General features: G+C 44.5%; 1 protein-coding gene across 2 annotated transcripts in view; it reads right to left on the bottom strand.

Annotated features, from left to right (window-relative positions):
* ica1 (islet cell autoantigen 1) overlaps positions 1–13228 on the bottom strand; it is a 154472-nt gene that overhangs the window by 55642 nt on the left and 85602 nt on the right. The window lies entirely within an intron of this gene.

Raw genomic sequence — 13228 nt, 5'->3', positions numbered from 1 at the left:
ATTTTGCTTGTTTCCATTTACCACGGACCTTCCCTTTTGCTTTTAAGCCCTGGTTGCTATTTCCCTGCCACTCGATTGCTTGAAAACTTTTTCCAGTTCTAATGAAAAAGGTCTTGGACCTGAAACACAGGGCAGGAGTTCCTCTGCAAGTTTCAGCACCCTCATACCAACCCCCACACCATTCCCATCCCCAACCCTTAGGTAATGGGGCTGCCAATCTTTCAGTGCTTTATAGCCTCTTGGAAGCCCATCAGCCATGCTTAATTGGATGAGGCTCTGGCTGCTTCCTCTAAAATTTCCTCCTAGGTCTCTCAGTCTGCATTTGTGCATGCCTAAGACTTGTTTGATCCCAATGGTGGTGTTAGGACCTGGGAGCAAAACTCCTGCCTGTTCCTTTAGTCTATTCAACCAAACGTTTCATAATTTTAATGACTTCTATTAGATTATCTTTCAGCCTCCTCCTTTTTAGGGAAGAGGAACTGAGGCTGATTTCCTGATGGACATAACCTCACAGTTCTAATGTCATCTTTGTAAAACATTTTTGCAGTGCCTCTCTGTTCTTTTCATAATATAGAAATCAGAACATGGTCTAACCAAGGTTCAATAAGGGTTTAGGGTAGCTTCTCTACTTTTCATATTTATCCTGGAGGCCTTGTGGCAAAGTGGTAGCATCCTTACCTCTAGTCCAGAGGGGCTGGGTTCAACTCCAACACTAGGACTTATGGCCATGGAAGGAACGTTCATAATGCTGATCAATGGGCTGATAATCAACTCGAGAATCTTGCCACCATTTTCACACTGTTCCCCAAAGGGAAAACAGTGTGCGAAGATGTGCTAACAAAATTCTATCCCTTCAGATATAATACTAGTCCTTGGTTTTGCAAAGTTTGTTTCCAGTTATTTTTGTATTTGTGTCCCTGGATCTCTTGCTCCTTTCTCAATAATAAAAATGACTTCCTTATTTTTGTTACCATAATATTAAATTTTATATTTATCCATGCTTAAGTATATGCCCATTCTGCAAGTAGTATGCTTAACTCACATCCATTCACTGCATTAAGTTTATGCTGCCTGCTGTTTTAAATGGTTATTCTGAATACCCAGCATTACTGGCATTGTTCACTGGCTGCACACATCAGCAGTTAGCCCAGCACTCCCATTGGCTAACACTACTTGAAAACAGCTGCATACCTTTAATGGGAGTGATATTATTTTTGCAACAAGTGCTGGGAATTTTGAAATCTGACAAGATCTATCAAAGTGAGTTCAATAATCAAACGGCGTATCTGACCAACAGTGAGAGTAGCTTCATCCACTGTTCAGTTCAGTGCAGTGCACGCCTATCACCAACAACCTCTATTTAACAGTAATTATTATCCCCTCATACTAAAAACTGCTCAGTATACTTTAATAAAGTCATAAACTACTATTAGTGAATGACTTAAAGTAAAAAGGCAAAAGAAACAAAGAAAAAAACAGAAAACACTGAACTAACATTAAGCATTCCAATTGTTCTTTTTCAACTTTTCAGATATGGGAGGATTGGCATTAAATTTGAAATTAAAATATATAATTTCCAAGCTGGAACACAGAAATAAGCACTACAGCAAGCTTCAAAATTATGGGCTGGATAACCTGTGCAACCCACTATGTGATTTGCAACAGCAGAGGCGCCTCCCACCACTGGCCGGTGGCAAGATCTTCTGGTCCCACCATTGTCAACAGGGTTTCCGATTGAATATTCCCTTCACTGCCTACTGTGGGACCAGAAGATCCCATTGGCATGGACAGTGTCCAGTGTCATGTTAAATGGGTTTCTTGGCATTTTACATTCAACATTATAAGAGAACAGAGAATCACGTGAGAATGAAATGCAAACGCATGAATGCCACATCTTTTGTGCTAAAGGATCCAGCATGTAAATAAATTACTTTTTAAAATAATGAATGATTCCCTATCACAAATTCAACTGAGAAGTCCAAGTCCCTCAGAAACTTTAGCTTGAGGCCACAAGGCCTTTGGTGACTAGTGGAGTGCCGCAGGGATCAGTGCTGGGGCCTCAGCTATTTACCATTTATATAGATGATCTGGAGGACGGAGCTGAGTGTAGGGTGATGAAATTTGCTGATGACACGAAGATGAGTGGAAAAGCAAATTGCGTGGAGGGTGTGGGAAGTCTGCAGGGGGATCTGGATAGGCTGAGTGAGTGGGTGAGCACCTGGCAGATGGAGTATAATGTTAGCAAGTGTGAGGTTATCCACTTTGGTAGAAGTAATAGTAGGAGGGATTACTATTTAAAAGGCGAAAAGCTGCAGTATGCTACAGTGCAGAGGGACCGGGGGGTCCTTGTGCATGAGTCGCAAAAACCCAGTCTGCAGGTGCAGCAGGTGATCAAGAAGGTGAATGGGATGCTGGCCTTTATAGCGAGGGGGATAGAATATAAAAGCAGGGAGGTCTTGCTGCAACTGTACAGGGTACTGGTGAGGCCACAGCTGGAGTACTGTGTGCAGTTTTAGTCACCGCACTTGCGCAAGGATATTTTGGCCTTGGAGGGAGTGCAGAGGAAGTTCACTAGGCTGATACCGGAGATGAGGGGGTTGGACTATGAAGAGAGACTAAAAAGACTGGGTGTGTACTCACTGAAGGATGAGGGGGATCTTAGAGATGCATAAGATATTGAAAGGGATGGATAGGGTAGAACATAAGAACATAAGAAATAGGAGCAGGAGTAGGCCATCTAGCCCTTCGAGCCTGCCCCGCCATTCAATAAGATCATGGCTGATCTGTCGTGGCTCAGTTCCACCTTCCCGCCCTCTCCCCATAACCCTTAATCCCCTCTCTTATCAAAAACCCATCAACCCGCGTCTTAAAAATATTTAGCGAGGCAGCCTCCACCACTTCAACGGGCAGAGAATTCCAGAGATTCACCACCCTTTGAGTGAAGAAGTTCCTCCTCAACTCCGTTCTAAACCGCCCCCCCTTTATCTTGAGGCTGTGTCCCCTAGTCCTACTGTCTTTTTTGAGCGGGAAGACTCTCTCCACCTCTATCCTATCCATCCCATTCATCATCTTATACATCTCAATGAGATCTCCCCTCATTCTTCTAAACTCTAACGAGTACAAGCCCAGTTTATTCAGCCTCTCCTCATAGCTCAACCCCCTCAACTCTGGTATCAGCCTAGTAAACCTCCTCTGCACTCCCTCCAAGGCCAAAATATCCTTGCGCAGGTGCGGCGCCCAAAACTGCACACAGTACTCCAGCTGCGGCCTCACCAATGCCCTATACAGCTGCAGCAAGACCTCCCTACTTTTATATTCAATCCCCCTCGCTATGAAGGCCAGCATCCCATTCGCCTTCCTGACCACCTGCTGCACCTGCAAGCTGGGTTTTTGCGACTCATGCACAAGGACCCCAAGGTCCCTCTGCACCGTCGCCTGCTGCAGTTTTTCGCCACGTAAGTAATAGTCCTTCCTACCATTATTCCTACCAAAGTGGACCACCTCACACTTGCCAACATTAAATTCCATTTGCCATTTCCTGGCCCATTCGCCCAGCCTATCTAGATCCTTCTGCAGACTCTCCACACCCTCCGCACAATTTGCCGTTCCCCCAATCTTGGTGTCATCAGCAAATTTCGACACCCTACACTCGGTTCCCTCCTCCAGATCATCTATATAAATGGTAAAAAGCTGAGGCCCCAGCACCGACCCCTGGGGCACTCCACTAGTCACCATCCGCCAATCCGAATAGCACCCGTTGACCCCCACTCTCTGCCTCCTATTTGACAACCAATCCTCTATCCACGCTAACACCCTACCCCCAACTCCATGTCCCTCGACCTTCTGCAATAACCTCTTGTGAGGTACTTTGTCAAACGCCTTCTGAAAATCAAGAAAGACCACATCCACTGGCTCTCCTCTATCCACCGCCCTAGACACATCCTCATAGAACTCCAATAAATTTGTCAGACACGACTTCCCTTTAATGAAACCGTGCTGCGTCTGCTCTATCAAGCAGTTCCCTTCAAGATGCCTCGCAATTTCCTCCTTAATGACGGATTCTAACATTTTACCTACCACAGACGTTAAACTAACCGGCCTATAATTCCCCGCCTTTTGCCTGGCACCCTTCTTAAACAACGGCGTAACATTAGCCGTTTTCCAATCCTCTGGCACTTCCCCGGAATCCAGCGACGTCTGGAAAATAACCACCAAGGCATCCACTATCACCTCCGCCATGTCTTTCAGAACCCTCGGATGCATTCCATCCAGTCCTGGGGACTTGTCCACAATCAGCCCCTCCAGTCTGTCGAGCACCGCCTCTCTAGTAACAGTAATGTCATTAAGACCCTCCAATCCTACCACCTTTCCATCACTAACACCCGGCAAATTATTTACGTCCTCCTCCGTGAAGACAGAAACAAAAAAGTTATTCAATACCTTAGCCATATCCCCATCCCCTACCACTAGGTCCCCTTTCTCATCCTCTAAAGGACCAACGTTCACCCTAGCCAGCCTCTTCCTTTTTATATATTTATAAAAACTCTTGCTATCCTTTTTTATATTAAGCGCTAGCCCAGCTTCATAGTTTCTCCTACCCTTCTTTATCAACTTCTTTGTCAATCTTTGTTGACATTTAAACCTCTCCCAATCCTCTTCTCGCCCACTACTCTTAGCTACTCTAAATTCCTCCGCTTTTAACTTAACACTTTCCTTCACCTCCTTTGTCATCCATGGCTTATTACCTCTCCTCCTACTGTCCTTTTTGACCATCGGAATAAATTTCCGCTGAGCACCAAGAAAGATCTCTTTAAAGATCCACCACTGCTCCTCAGCAGACCCTCCCTCCAACGCGCTCCCCCAGTCCACATTCGCCAATTCTTCTCTAATCCTACCGTACTCCCCTCTATTCAAACAAAGTACGCGTGTCTGGGAACCCACTTTCTCCTCCTCCATCTGCACCAGAAACTCCACCATATAATGATCACTCTCCCCAAGAGGATCCTTCACCGCAAGGTCCCTAATTCTACCTACCTCATTACATAGCACGAGATCCAAGATAGCTCTCCCCTCGTCCGCTCCAACACGCACCGTTCCAGGAAACTATCCCGGCAGCATTCCAAGAACTCCTCCTCGAGCCCACCGCGTCCAACATGGGTCGACCAATCAATATGCAGATTGAAATCCCCCATAACTACGGCCGTCCCATTCCTGCACGCCGCACTTATTTGCGCGTTAACAGCCCGCCCCACCTCCAGATCATTATTTGGGGGCCTATAGACGACACCCACCAGCGTCTTCCTCCCTTTGCTGTTCCTAATCTCCACCCACAACGATTCCACGTTCAGCTCCTTGGCTCCAATATCATCCCTTGCTACCACCTTGATGCTATCCTTTATCAGCAGAGCTACGCCCCCCCCTTTTCCCTCCTGCCTATCCTTCCTAAACACTTGATACCCCTGGACATTCAGCTCCTAGTCCCTGTCACCTTGCAGCCACGTCTCTGTAATGGCCACCAGATCGTATCCATTTGTGCCGATCTGCGCCACCAGCTCAGCCACTTTATTCCGAATGCTTCATGCATTCAGATAAAGCGCTTTCATCCCAGCCTTCACCTGGACCCTATTTGCCGTAACACCACCAACCATACTCACGCCCCCTACTCCCTCTATTATTGGGACATCCTCGGCCTCTTCCCTTACCTGAACCCTATCCTTAACTTTATACCTCGTAATGTCACCTACCCTCGCACCCTCCCCCTCCCTAATTAGTTTAAAGCCCTGTCTACAGTCCTCTTTACTCGATTCGCCAGCACTCTGGTCCCAGCATGGTTCAGACCAACCCCATCCCGCCCGAACAGGTCCCACCTACCCCAATACTGGTGCCAATGCCCCATAAATTCAAACCCATTCCTCCCACACCAATCCCTGAGCCACCCATTCACTTCCTTAATCCTGTCAACCTTACGCCCGTCTGCACTCGGTTCAGGCAGTAGCCCAGAGATGACCACCTTGTCGGTTCTACTTTTTAATTCCATTCCCAGCTTTTCATACTCCCTCCCCAGATCCTCAGTCCGCATTTTGCTTACGTCGCCGGCACCCACATGTACCACAACGACCGGATTCTCACCCTCCCACTCCAGGTTCCTCTGCAGCCCAGCTGCGACATCCCGGACCCGAGCACCAGGCAGACAACACACCCTTCTGTGCACTTTGTCATTGTGACAAAGGACAGTGTCAATACCCTTCACCCCACTATCCCCAATCACGACTACGTTCCTTTTCCCCTTCTCTTTGCCTATGTCCTGCTGCATCACTGTACCGTGTGCAGTTTGCTCACCAACCTCACCTGCCTCGTCCTCTTCCAGACTGGAAGCAAGAACCTCAAACCTGTTATGCAGATTAAGAGGCTGAGGCCTCCGCTCCCCACCCTCCTTCCTCCTCTCCCCACTCTCCTTCCTCTGCTCCTCACCCCCCTTCCTCCTCCCAGCAGCCCCCTCTTGTTCCTGACCCTTAGAGTTAGCCAGTCTAGGGGGGGGTGGATGTCACTTGCACCCCATTGACAATGGCACCCTCTCTCCCCCTGATGAGCCTCAGTGTCTGTAGCTCAGAGGCCAGCTCATCTACCTTGAGCTGGAGCTCCTCCAGCAACCTGCACTTACTGCAGACATGGTCACTGGGATGGACCCTGGAGTCCACCAGTTCCCACATCATACAGAAACCACACATCACATGCCCCTCCATTATTCACTGTAGTAGCTTTGAAAAAAATTTTTTTCGTTTTTTTTTCCTTGTTTTTCAAACGAACTCACCTGGCCTTTTTTCACTCAAGCCCTTTTTGGATATTAAGCCCTAATAGCTCACTCTACTTCCCTCTCACTCCGCTGCCCGCTCAGACGCTGCCCGCTGTCTACACCAGGCCTCCTTTTAAACCTGGCGCTGATTTAAAGCTGTTGGCCCACAACTGCCTTCTAACCACTCCCTCAGAATTCTTAAAGCAGTAAATACAATAAATAAATGCTTTAAACAGTTCTACAAAGAACAAAGTGCTTTAAACTTATTTTAAACAGGTTTTTAACAGGTAAAATCTTAGCTCTCTCTCTGCTCCTTCACTCGTCTGATTCTTCCCGCTTAGAAAGGATAGCAGGACTAGAGGGCACAGCCTCAGGATAAGGCGGGGGGGGTGGGGGGGGGCAGTTTAGAACAGAGTTGAGGAGGAACTTCTTCAATCAAAGGGTGGTGAATCTCTGGAATTCTCTGCCCGTTGAAGTGGTGGAGGCTACCTCGCTAAATATATTTAAGTCATGGGTAGATAGGTTTTTGATAGACAAGGGAATTAAGGGTTATGGGGAGAAAGCAGGAAAGTGGAACTGATCCACTTCAGATCAGCCATGATCTTATTGAATGGCGGGGCAGGCTCAAAGGGCTAGATGGCTTACTCCTGCTCCTATTTCTTATGTTCTTATGCTCTTATAAAAATTCTTTGCAAAATGTTAGCAAGCAGACAGTAAATGATAACATTTCTTCAGGAAATACCAGCAAAACGATATTGTTGCTGGCAACCTTCCATCTTGTAAAATGGTGGATTCTGCTGTGCTGATCAACATTGTCTTCAGCAGTACTTGGCGTGGGTCAGGAGCTCCATCAGCAGGAGTCTGTATGCATTTGCTGCAATGCAAAGGGATGAAAAGCACAATTTTTTTGGCATTGGCTTGGTTCTAGGGGTTATGGGAAAGGTGACATATTTAGACAAGTCCACCTTTGGACTCCACTCCAGATTTTCTTGTTAGTGTTTCCTCCTTTAGCTTTCAACGTTCCTGAAGTATCCTCAAGGCAATGCAACTATTCACTCATAGATGTGAGTTTGTTTCATGAGTGCTAGGGTGTGTCCACATGTCAGAGGGCCTGCACACTGTAAATCTGGGGGTCAAAGCTCCTCCAAGTCCCTCAGAAGCTTTAGCTTGTGGCCACAAGGCCTTAGTTGCTGTGCATCTCCATGGGGTCGTTGAATGGATTATTTTGTAATGACATATAACTTTTTCATGCTTCATTGGCTGTAACAGTCTTTCAGATGTGTGGCGGTTATGAAGGGCACTCTATAAATGTGAGTGTTTCTATTTTATGTTAGAGTAGGTAGCTGTAGACTTAAGGTTTTGAAGGTTAACTACTGTGAAGTAAAATTGGATTTATGAAGAATTCAATTATCAGCCCACTGTGACTCTGGTTCTGGTATTTCACAATATAGGAAAGGACCAATGGTAGAAACCTAATGAAATTTAAATCTGGGGAGTTGTTGGGTGGGGGGGTGGTGTGGTGGGTGGTTGGTTGGAGGTGGAGAGGTCAGTTAAAAGGGGAAGACTCGGTTCCACCTAGTGTTCTTCACTCAGGCATTGCTGGTGGGGGATGAATCTTCTGCCTGATTCCACAATTCAAGGGGACATAATTTAGAAACACAGAAATTTGACAACTGAAGTGTTATGAACAAGAGGGGAAACAGTGGCACAATGATTAGCACTGCTGCTTCACAGCTCTTGGGACCTGTGTTTGATTCCTGGTTTGGGTCACTATTTGCGTGGAGTTTGCACATTCTCCCCATGAGTTCATGGGGTTTCCACACTAAATTGCCTGTTAGTGTCCTGGAATGTGTAGATTAGAGGGATAAATGGGGTAAATGTGTGGGGTTGTAGGGATAGAACCTGGGGTTGTATTGTTGTCAGTGCAGACTCAATGGGCTGAATGGCCTCTTCCTGCACTGTAGGGTTTTTATTTCTATGATATACCAGTCATTAAAAAACAAAAGTTCTTGCACTCTGAAGATGCTGACAAGGTTGAATTCATAGCCAATACAGTTTTAACATATTATTTGACATCTCAGCTTATTGTTCACAGGACAATATCAGGTATGGTGGATTTACAAGGAAGTGGTGTTGAGAATTCTGCCAAAGTTGTGCTGCAGAGTGAACGAATCCCAAGGAAAGTCCCTAGTATTGATCTCCTGCATCACTATCAGTGAGTGAGTGGACATGTTACTTGGAAAAAAGACACGCTACATCATAAAAATTCGGGCAAGTGTGAAGGAACAATTAAAGGAGTTAGGGAAGTGAGACTACAATGCTGCATATATCTTAGCTCTTGTACTTGCGTTCATGGAAAATCACTTTATTTTTACTTTTTCATTAAATGGCACAAATACTTGACACTTAAATTGTGACACAGGGATATAACGAGGATTATAAAAAAGTGTTTTTAAAAGTTAGAGATATGTAATGAACAATTATAGTAGATGAAGGTAAGAAGTTTAATCCACTTCAGAACAAAGCACAAATTTTAAGCACACACTGGCTATGATTTTCTGATCATTCATTTTTTATGAATTTAGTGCAAGCTGAACAGATATGTAGCCTAGAATATAATTTCAGTCTGGTACCTGAGTGAGTTTTCACACACACAAGGCTGAAACTGCAAACATCCTACCTTCAAATGTTTTGTATTGTGAATCCAATTTCACTTTCTCAGTGCTAATGCTGACTGACACACTATTGAATAGAGTTCCCAGAATTAAACAAGAGATTGATTTAGAAAACACAGCCATGAGAAAGATCAAAGATGTGGGACAGAACAATAAGTGTAGTGAGAAAAGTGATCAGAGAACTGGGCAGAGTGAAGAAAGGAGTCAAACAACTTGAAGAAAGATAAAACTCATGGCTTAGAGCACAGTGAAAATGGATAACAGTTTCTGGTAAATGGTAACTCCTAGGATGTTGATAGTGGAGGTATGTGTGATGGTAATGCCATTAAATGTCAACGGGAAATGGTTAGATTCTGTCTTGCTGGAGATGGTCATTGCATGTGGAATGAATGTTATTTGCCACTCATCAGTCCAAGCTTGAATGTTGCACTGGTCTTGCTGTATATAGACACAGAATGCTTCAATATCTGAAAACTCAAATGCTATTGAACATTGTGTAATCATGAGCAAACATCCCCACGTCTGATCTTGTGTTTAGAATGGAAGGATATTGACAAAGGGCAAGATGGTTGGATGTAGAACGCTATCCTGAGGAACTTCGACAGTGATGTCCTGGGATTGAGATGATTGATCTCCAAGAGCCTGGACCTGGAACTCTCTTCCTAATAGTACTGTGGGTGTAATTACACCATCTTTACTGGAGCGGTTCAAGAAGGTGACTCACCACAACTTGTCAAGGACAATTAGTGATGGGCAGACTGAGCAAGGGATGCCCACATTCCTTGAAAGAAAACAAAACAACCATCTTCCTTTGTGTGAGGTATAACTCCAACCAGTGGAAAGTATTGCCCTGATTCTAAATAAATTCAGTTTTATCGTGGGTCCTTGATGCCACACTGCTGTCTTGATATCAAGGGCAGTCATATTTGGACCAAGACTGTAAAGAGCTCAGGAGCCAAGTGGCACTGACAGAACCCAAACTGAGCATCAGTGAGCAGGTTACTCTTGTGTCAGCTCTATTTTATAACACTGCTAATCACATCTTCCACCACTTTGCTACCTACGCACTTTTCCATATATCAGATAGATGCCAGTGTTGTAGCTGTACTGAAACAGCTAGGCTTGGGGCACAGCTAATTCTTCAGAATTTAAGGCACAACTCCTTATTATAATATTTGAATTTCAAATTAAATCAAGAAGGATAAGAAGGCATAGTTGCACAAATGGTAAGAAGCAATTTCAGGACTGATGTCAAAATACGTTTCTAAACACAAGGAATACATCCCCACTTCTGACCTTATGTTTGGAAATGGGAGATCACTGATGAAGCAGATGATGATTGGGTCAACAAGTAGAGTGGTGAAGATAAAAAAATTATTGAATCATTCAAAAGGCAGTTAAATGTTACAATAGGCTACATATAGAAAGGTGATAGTCATGCGTCCTCCCCCTTTGATGTGAAATAGAAACAGATAAACTAATAATCAATGAATCTAACTAAATTTACTTTGACAGAGTTTTGATTTTAATTAGACACTATCACGCCAAATCAAGCAGACTGAAGCAATAAAGTCCCATCTCGACAAACCAATGAGTAATAAGTCATAAAATTGTCAGAGCTGCTTGAAATTAAGCCATATATTTAAAATCATGTATTTTGTTAATATAATGCCATCTTTTTTTGAATACAAGTGCATTGTCTTTTTGTAATAATGTTGCTCTGCTATTTTAACTTACCGAGAAAGAGTGAAACATACAAAAAGCATAATTTTATCAGTATTATAAAAATACCACAGTAAAACCAGCAGCAACAGATTTTCACAGCATGAAATGCACAATAAAAATAATCAGCACTGTCATTTTTCACACTATGGGGTAAGATTTGCCAAAGGAAATCTAAAGCAATCATCATATTTTCTTTCTCTCAACTTTACATACAAGTACTTTCCATGTTTTCTTTGGTACAACTATCTTGTTTGATTACATAAAATTAAAATTGTAAACCCCTGGGGAAAAAAAAATCCCCAAATTCTCTTACAACCACTATTTCAAAATCCCAAATCCCTTTGGCCCTCCATTTGCCATAAAATTTCTACAGCTACTGATCTGCTCAACTGCACTCTCTTCATCATCTTCAATGCCCTAAACCCCAGTAAAACCATTACTCTATCACCCTGCTCCATTCCCCCGGGCAACCATCTCCCCTCCCACAAGTCCAAGGGATACAAACTTGAAAGGATGCAGTAAACAACTGGTTTGGCCATCACCATCAGATCTGCTGAACTACGTAAAGCAGTACATATTGGGTCCTGTTCTTGTCTGCTAAGTTGCTCACTATTCCAGGCTCATCCTGGAATGCAAAGATAATCTGCTTCATTTCTTGGTTACAAAGAAGCTTAAACCTCTCACTCTGTCTTCTCCACCAGAATCTCCAAAAATAAAAGTGAGAATCTCATGGACTTCTTTGCCAATAACCTTGAGACCATCTGATCAGCTGCCTCTTTTGGATTTGCTTCTTCCATGAGTCCATTACCCGAGCACAAAACTCACATCTTTCTCTTGTCATGCCCTCTTCTAGGTTATTTTGTTCACGAGATTTGCTCCCTTGACCCTATTTCTACTAATTGCTGACTACCCAACTTCCTCCCTGATCCCCATGTTAGCCAACATTGCTAACAGTTCTCTCTTCAAGTCCTGCTCCTCTCACCTTTGAAACTGCCTTCCTCACCCCTCTCCCAATAAACTAATCCACAACCCCACCATCCACATAAACTACCACACCATCTCCAACCTCACATTTCTCTTCAATGTTCTTATGTAACCACCTCCCAAATCCACATCCATCATTCCCAAAACTCCATGGGCCTGATTTTCCCATCCCGATGTGCATGTTTTTTTTAAACATGTTGGGTTGGGAGATGAGCGGGTCGATCACGTCGCAGGATTCACGCGTGCGGTTGACACCACGCTGGAAATCGGTGGGAAGACCAAGTAAATGATTTTAATTTTATTTAAATGTCATTATCGGGCCCGGGTCTGAATTCTCTGGGCCCAATAGCAACCCCCACCCTGCCAGAGTATTTCACTCCAGCAGTATTTACAGTAGCTCCCCACTTGTGGGGAACTAATGGGTGACCCCAGCAGGGCGAACGGGGGGAGCAATTAGGATCCTCCAGGGGTTCGGGCAACAGGGAAGGTAGTGCCAGCTTGTGTCCCAGCACTGCCCAAGGGGCAAAGTGCCCATGGCCAGGGGGCACCTTTGCAGTGCCCACCGGCATTGGCAGTGCCAAGGTGGCAGGGCTAGGGGCAATCACTGGTGTGTGGGGGGGGGGGGGGGGTTCTGCTGCCACTACAGGTATTATAGACCAAAGAAAATTACATATAGAATTTATCTAAATGCAGTGAGTGAAGTGTGGTTTCCTTCAGAAAGTTTTTGATCTGTGCCAACTGTTGGCACCAGATTTGAAATCTCTTTATACAAAGTGCATGAACAGCTTCCTCATCTGTCATCAGACTTTTGAATGGTCCTATCATATATTAAGTTTATCTTTCTCTTCACCCTCCCTGTAATTGCGAAACTATATTCTGCACCCTATCCTTTTCCTTTTCCCATGTACCTCATGAACAATATGTTTAGCCTGTATTGTGTTCAAGAAACAATACTTTTCACTGTATCCCAGTACATATGACAATAAATCAAAATCAATCATCTCAAGGGCACCCATCAAAGAGAGGTGATGACACAGGACAACCCACCATC

Source organism: Carcharhinus amblyrhynchos, chromosome 2 (genome assembly GCF_965287045.1).
Source record: "Carcharhinus amblyrhynchos chromosome 2, sCarAmb.v2.hapA, whole genome shotgun sequence".
NCBI classification, from domain to species: Eukaryota; Metazoa; Chordata; class Chondrichthyes; order Carcharhiniformes; family Carcharhinidae; genus Carcharhinus; species Carcharhinus amblyrhynchos.
This window is presented reverse-complemented; position numbering and strand designations above follow the sequence as displayed.